Raw genomic sequence first — 8,429 nt, forward strand, 5'->3', positions numbered from 1 at the left:
AATTTTATATCCTTTAGAAGCTAAAACCATGTTTGGGTTATATTTTTTATCAGCTTTATGATAGTAATAACATTTTTATTTCATTAACTAAACTACATGTTAACAAGAACAGCACAATTACTTTCATACTAAATTAAGCCAAATGGTGTGAACCAATAGACATATGTTTCAAGACTTTTTTTAGCTCATTCCCGGAGTACCATTTTCTTGAGCTTGATCGTGACCGGAAAGATGGGCTTGTCACCAGCCCATTACATTCGGGCCAGAGGTAAATTGACTTTCCTGGGCCAATGAAACTAGTGCTAAGAGCTGGAGCTAATTGTGTGCCCGCATCATTTGCATTTCCATAAATTACAATTTACATATTTTATTGAACTTATCATATAAGAACATAACAGTACTTATATATCTTATGCAGAATGCTAAAAGCAGGCTTAGTAATACGTTTAAACTTACTATATTTATTTAAGTTTATAAACCTAACTAAATTAACTGTAATTTAATACTGACTTTCTTTATTTGAATTTGATATCGATATTTGCTTATGATAACTTTGATTATAAACAAATAATATGTTATATATAGCGTGCTTAAACGTAGCATGTAGTGTAGGAGCCACGTTTAAGTTACAAGTTAATAAATTGAAACAAAGTCATCACTATATGGTTTATATAATCTAGTTTGCAAGTACATGTTCTACAACACACTACTTTAAATACAATTGTAGTATATAATACTCCGTAGTATATAACTAGTAAAGTGACTGCGCTTCGCGGCGGTGTGCAAAAAAATTTTTGTTTACGAATTTTGCATAAATTTTTTACCATTATTTTAAATTGCATACCCAACCGTCGCTTATCACCAACCTTACAATTCTGAATCGTCGCACTCTTCCGACCCCGCCACCCTTTTTTTCCGTCTAAAACTCCAACTATGTATTAGTTTATATTTTTATTTTAATTTGAACTGGACCCAACTTATTCTATTCTTTTTTTTTTTTTATCAAAATAGCATCAGTCACTTTAAAAAATATTACTATCCAATTAGTATAATTATGTGGTTACAACTAATTTAAGGATTTTATTATAAAAATTTCAGATTGTTATTATTAAAAACAAAGCAGTCATAAATTAGGTGGTTCCAAAAAAAAAAAAAATGCTACAGTAACATTGCTACAGTAATTGCTACAGTATAACAGTGATTTCATACATAAAAGCAAACCTTCATTCACCTTAATAATACCGAGTTCCAAAAAATTCCACAATGCACGAGACATTTGCCCTAAATTTCATGAAACAATTAAATATATCAACTTATAACACAAAAAGAACAACAATTTACATACTAAATGTACAGGTAAGGAATTCATAATTGTATGATGTGGCACCTCGAATATTCCATTTAATACCCTATATTTAAGGAATTCCTTGGCTCGAAATACACTCAGATAATTCTTTCTCGGACAACCCTTTAATACCAATCCCAGATCCCAAAGAACTTCTCTTTGTAAATGAAAAGCAGCTGACGAATAGCCCATAGGTAAAGTAAAAACCTGTAGAAAAACTCAATTAAGATAAAACCATTCTCCTATTCATATGCGGCAACCATAAGAAAAAAATCCAACCACAGAATATATTTACAAAACGGTAGTTACATAAGAGCTCAATGCCATTAACATGCTATTAAATGAGGTACAAATGTACAATCCAGAAACACTTATTCAAAACATACTGTCACAATGCACATCATCACAAACGGTTAACAACAAAGGTACCAAAATACGAAATCAACTAATTTTTTTTTTTAAAATAAACTATTCAAATGAGAAGTATACACGCTTAATATACCTGTATTAGAAGAAGTTGATTGTTTTGAACTAATTTATCTGTCAAGCTGCTTGTCAAGCTGCTTGTCAAACTGCTTTCTGAGAATGCAGATATTTTCAACCTACTAAACCTATGTCAATAAAAAGTGGTCAAAGAAAGTAATAGTTGACCTTTGTTATATATTAAGATGGATTAAAATTATGACCCATAACAGTTATTGAAGTCACTAAATTTGCTTAAATTGATAAATAAGACATGCTTGCATTCACTGTAATTTGATTGTTTGTTAAAGGTAAAGTGTCCTAATAGTTAGAATCATTAATAGCTATCATTTTGCTAAGTTAACCTCTTTTTTAAAAAAAATAATTATTAATAGTCAACTTATGTCAACTAAAATGGGTTAAAGTAAGTAATAATTAACTCATAACAGTTAGTATGAAGTCTAGTTTGACCCGTTGGATGGTTTGACCAACTTAACTTTAAGCCAACATCTTAATTTGTCTAGTTTGAGATGCAAAAAATCATGTTGACACATTTGTAAGTAAATGGATTAAAAATCTACATGTAACATATCCATAAGATATTAATATTACCTCTAGCAAATCTACCGGCAGCTACAGTAGTACCACCACCAAAGCAACCACCAATAATGGAAGCCAGATTAGCAAGCCCACTGTAGTGACCCGAACTTTTCCATGTTTATATATATATTAAATAAAATTGTTATTTACATGATTAAGTGTTTCCAACATGTTAAGCAATCAAACTTGTTAAGACTTGATTAATTGAAATAGGTTTCATATAGACAATTGACCACCCAAGTTGACCGGTGATTCACGAACGTTAAAACTTGTAAAAACTATACGATGACATATATATGGTTATATATATAGTTAACATGATTTTATTATAAGTATGTATCTCATTAGGTATTTTAACAATGAGTTATATACATAAAAATGAGACTATTAATTTAAGAAACTCGAAAACGATATATATAACGATTATCGTTATAACAACGTCTTACTAGGTACATATGAATCATATTAAGATATTGATACACTTGGTTAATTATGTTAAATGATAAGTAAATATATTATTAAGTGTATTAACAATGAAATACATATGTAAAAATAAGACTACTAACTTAATGATTTCGAAACGAGACATATATGTAACGATTATCGTTGTAACGACATTTAACTGTATATATATCATACTAAGATATATTATATATCATAATATCATGATAATATAACAATTTAACATCTCATTTGTTATAATAAACAATTGGTTAACAACATTCAACAAGATCGTTAACCTAAAGGTTTCAAAACAACATTTACATGTAACGACTAACGATGACTTAACGACTCAGTTAAAATGTATATACATGTAGTGTTTTAATATGTATTCATACACTTTTGAAAGACTTCAAGACACTTATCAAAATACTTCTACTTAACAAAAATGCTTACAATTACATCCTCGTTCAGTTTCATCAACAATTCTACTCGTATGCACCCGTATTCGTACTCGTACAATACACAGCTTTTAGATGTATGTACTATTGGTATATACACTCCAATGATCAGCTCTTAGCAGCCCATGTGAGTCACCTAACACATGTGGGAACCATCATTTGGCAACTAGCATAAAATATCTCATAAAATTACAAAAATATTAGTAATCATTCATGACTTATTTACATGAAAACAAAATTACATATCCTTTATATCTAATCCATACACCAACGACCAAAAACACCTACAAACACTTTCATTCTTCAATTTTCTTCATCTAATTGATCTCTCTCAAGTTCTATCTTCAAGTTCTAAGTGTTCTTCATAAATTCCAAAAGTTCTAGTTTCATAAAATCAAGAATACTTCCAAGATTGCAAGTTTACTTCCAAGTTTTCTAAATCCATTCCAAGTAATCATCCAAGATCAAGAAACCTTTGTTACTTACAGTAGGTTATCTTTCTAATACAAGGTATTAATCATATTCAAACTTTAATTCAATTTCTATAACTATAACAATCTTATTTTGAGTGGAAATCTTACTTGAAATTGTTTTCGTGTCATGATTCTGCTTCAAGAACTTTCAAGCCATCCAAGGATCCTTTGAAGCTAGATCTATTTTTCTCATTTCCAGTAGGTTTATCCAAGGAACTTGAGGTAGTAATGATGTTCATAATATCATTCGATTCATACATATAAAGCTATCTTATTCGAAGGTTTAAACTTGTAATCACTAGAACATAGTTTAGTTAATTCGAAACTTGTTCGCAAATAAAAGTTAATCCTTCTAACTTGACTTTTAAAATCAACTAAACACATGTTCTATATCTATATGATATGCTAACTTAATGATTTAAAACTTGGAAATACGAAAAACATCGTAAAACCGGATTTACGCCGTCATAGTAACACCGCGGGCTGTTTTGGGTTAGTTAATTAAAAACTATGATAAACTTTGATTTAAAAGTTGTTATTCTGTAAAAATGATTTTTATTATGAACATGAAACTATATCCAAAAATTATGGTTAAACTCAAAGTGGAAGTATGTTTTCTAAAATTATCATCTAGACGTCGTTCTTTCGACTGAAATGACTACGTTTACAAAAACGACTTGTCACTTATTTTTCTGACTATAAACCTATACTTTTTATGTTTAGATTCATAAAATAGAGTTCAATATGAAACCATATCAATTTGATTCACTCAAAACGGATTTAAAATGAAGAAGTTATGGGTAAAACAAGATTGGATAATTTTTCTCATTTTAGCTACGTGAAAATTGGTAACAAATCTATTCCAACCATAACTTAATCAACTTGTATTGTATATTATGTAATCTTGAGATACCATAGACACGTATACAATGTTTCGACCTATCATGTCGACACATCTATATATATTTCGGAACAACCATAGACACTCTATATGTGAATGTTGGAGTTAGCTATACAGGGTTGAGGTTGATTCCAAAATATATATAGTTTGAGTTGTGATCAATACTGAGATACGTATACACTGGGTCGTGGATTGATTCAAGATAATATTTATCGATTTATTTCTGTACATCTAACTGTGGACAACTAGTTGTAGGTTACTAACGAGGACAACTGACTTAATAAACTTAAAACATCAAAATATATTAAAAGTGTTGTAAATATATTTTGAACATACTTTGATATATATGTATATATTGTTATAGGTTCGTGAATCAACCAGTGGCCAAGTCTTACTTCCCGACGAAGTAAAAATCTGTGAAAGTGAGTTATAGTCCCACTTTTAAAATCTAATATTTTTGGGATGAGAATACATGCAGGTTTTATAAATGATTTACAAAATAGACACAAGTACGTGAAACTACATTCTATGGTTGAATTATTGAAATCGAATATGCCCCTTTTTATTAAGTCTGGTAATCTAAGAATTAGGGAACAGACATCCTAATTGACGCGAATTCTAAAGATAGATCTATTGGGCCTAACAAACCCCATCCAAAGTACCGGATGCTTTAGTACATCGAAATTTATATCATATCCGAAGGGTGTCCCGAAATGATGGGGATATTCTTAAATATGCATCTTGTTAATGTCGGTTACCAGGTGTTCACCATATGAATGATTTTTATCTCTATGTATGGGATGTGTATTGAAATATGAAATCTTGTGGTCTATTGTTACGATTTGATATATATAGGTTAAACCTATAACTCACCAACATTTTTGTTGACGTTTAAAGCATGTTTATTCTCAGGTGAATACTAAGAGCTTCCGTTGTTGCATACTAAAATAAGGACAAGATTTGGAGTCCATGTTTGTATGATATTGTGTAAAAACTGCATTCAAGAAACTGATTTCGATGTAACATATTTGTATTGTAAACTATTATGTAATGGTCGTGTGTAAACAGGATATTTTAGATTATCATTATTTGATAATCTACGTAAAGCTTTTTAAACCTTTATTTATGAAATAAAGGTTATGGTTTGTTTTAAAAATGAATGCAGTCTTTGAAAAACGTCTCATATAGAGGTCAAAACCTCGCAACGAGTGATGACCCAAAAATTTTTGACTTATTTAAACCAATTCTCTATACGATTTATTATTTTAACACGTTAAACAAAGTCTGTTAGATTGAGTCTCAAAATTTTAGAACTGTTTCATATATACAATTACCTTTGACTACTCTCGACGATTCATGAATAATTATATGTATGTATATATATATGTACAAGTAAAAACGACTTTTCTACAGTAAAACACTATTTGCTACAGTGAAACCGTATTTTGCTACAGTGCTACAGTGAAAACGATTTTGCTACAGTGATTTGCTACAGTAAAACACTATTTGCTACAGTAAAATACTATTTGCTACAGTAAACACTATTTGCTACAGTAAACACTATATGAGTTCGGCGAACTAGCAAACAAAAACGGATAAGGCGGCCATGCGATCGCATGGCAAAAACACTGAAAACCCATGCGATCGCATGGGCTACAGTAAACATTATTTGATGTCGACAAACTAGCAAACAAAAGGGGTTCAGCGGCCATGCGATCGCATGGCAAAAACACTGAAAACCCATGCGATCGCATGGGGATAAAAATCAGGAAATGTGCCTATAAAAGGCCAGTTTGTTTGACGATATATATACACTTTATTTTTTTTACAATCAATATTTATATTTATATTATAATTATAATTTTAAATTTAAGTTTAATAATAATAAGATATATATGAGGGTGTTTTAATTCGGGTTTCAAACCGCTTTAAGCTAAGGAAATATTGAGTATTGTTCGGGGTATTGTTCTTGAATCCAAGGCCAACTATACAGTCGTCTACCATCATTACGTCTACGCAATTTGCCTACAATATTGAGTCTCAATATTGAACCGTGAGTTATAGTCTCCCTTTTTAAATACTTTAAATATTTTTGGGCTGAGAATACATGCAATTTATTTTAAACGCAATAAGACACAAGTACATATAAAATTCTACACTGAGTTAAACCGAAAATTCCTTAGCTTTGGTAACTAGTAGCTGCCAGTACATAGGATATGGACTGGTGGGCGCGAATAATTGTATATGGATCCATAGGGCTTGACATCCCCGTCCGAGCTAGAGCGCTAGCCTTTTAATGGACGTATGTTATTTGAGTTTAAGACACATTGGTTTGCGTGTATTAAAACGAATGGGGTAATTATCACTATAGCGTTAAGTTTAGTTACCAGGGTGCTCTGTTACGTAGAATCTATTGATAAACTTTTGAAGAAATCTTGTGGTCTATCTTTATATATGTTTATGACTCGAGCAATTAAACCTATAACTCACCAACATTCGTGTTGACTTTTTAGCATGTTTTATTCTCAGGTCCTTAGAATGCTTCCGCTGTGATGTGCTTGTTGCCTGCATGGAGTCTCTCATGCTTTGTACAAAGTTTATTGCATTCAAAATAAAACTGCGTTGTGTAATAAATAATTGGACTGTGAAGTCAACCTGTAAATTAAAGACTTATGTATTTTGGGGTTTTGCTTATACCTAAGCACTCGCCCACATGTTTATAACTTTCTATGTTTAGAAAGTCACTTATTTTAATGAATGCAATATTTTATCAAAACGTATCATATAGAGGTCAAAACCTCACTGTGGAATCAATGATTAACGTGCTGCGTCAATAGCGATTTTGACGGGTCGTTACAGTTGGTATCCGAGCTTGAGGTCATAGGGAACCAGAAATTACATTAGTGTGTTTAACTGGTAATTTTTAGGATGCATTAGTGAGTCTGGACTATGACCATATATGTTTTTACTGATTTTTGCTTATTATTTGGTCAAAAACATTATATGTGATATATTTATATGCTAACGTAATTGTTGTTTCAATTATGTGATAGATGACTTCCTCTAATCCTATCATTTTGTACGACTCGGAATCGGACACTGAATCTATTCTATCCACAACTGAAAAGGGCGTTCCAATACCTATTAAAGAAGAAATTGTGTTAGCCGGGGAATCTCAACTCCCGGTAAACCCAGAGGAGGTTACAGCTCCACCCAGCTTTAGTTTTCCGGAGCCACAGTATCGTTGGCATGGACCCATGATCCCTGGAGTAAACGAGGATCGTCCATTTCTAAACAAATATGGACATTGGTCCAGATATACCGCCGACGGGCGGGTTGTGCCGATTACGCCTGGCAGATTTCGGTTCATGACCACCGGTACATATTCTCGCAGTTCGTCATCATATTCTCCTACACATGACTCAGACAGTTCATCATCAGACGAGATCAGTAAGGAGGAGGATTTCGCTAATGAAATAAAAGAGATCACTAAGGAGAAATTCCAACTTGCTATAGATAATAAAAACAACCACAATAATAAAAAGTCCTTAATTATTAAAAAGGAACATGACCATTCGATCCGTAACCACCCTTATTGTATTAAACCTACTGAGGCAACGGGTACCTCAAAACCCCAACCAAAAATAAAATACACTGCCAGAATGTCTGTCGGACCATGTGCACACAAACAATTGGCAGAGAGAACCAAATGGGAAGAAGTTTCTGATAGTTCTGAATAAACGACC

General features: G+C 31.8%; 1 long non-coding RNA gene across 2 annotated transcripts; it reads right to left on the bottom strand.

The window, feature by feature from the left end:
• Window positions 1–1,219: 1,219 nt before the first annotated feature.
• LOC139896716 (uncharacterized) lies at window positions 1,220–2,500 on the bottom strand. Of its 2 annotated transcripts, XR_011776329.1 has the most exons (4): window positions 2,420–2,500; window positions 1,848–1,956; window positions 1,388–1,552; window positions 1,220–1,281 (listed from the first exon to the last, which is right to left on the bottom strand). It is a non-coding gene; the product is annotated as an uncharacterized lncRNA (long non-coding RNA). The 2 variants fall into 2 exon arrangements; XR_011776328.1 differs by having other exon boundaries at window positions 1,227–1,552.
• Between the last annotated feature and the right edge of the window lie 5,929 nt (window positions 2,501–8,429).

This window comes from Rutidosis leptorrhynchoides, chromosome 3 (assembly GCF_046630445.1).
Source record: "Rutidosis leptorrhynchoides isolate AG116_Rl617_1_P2 chromosome 3, CSIRO_AGI_Rlap_v1, whole genome shotgun sequence".
NCBI classification, from domain to species: domain Eukaryota; kingdom Viridiplantae; phylum Streptophyta; class Magnoliopsida; order Asterales; family Asteraceae; genus Rutidosis; species Rutidosis leptorrhynchoides.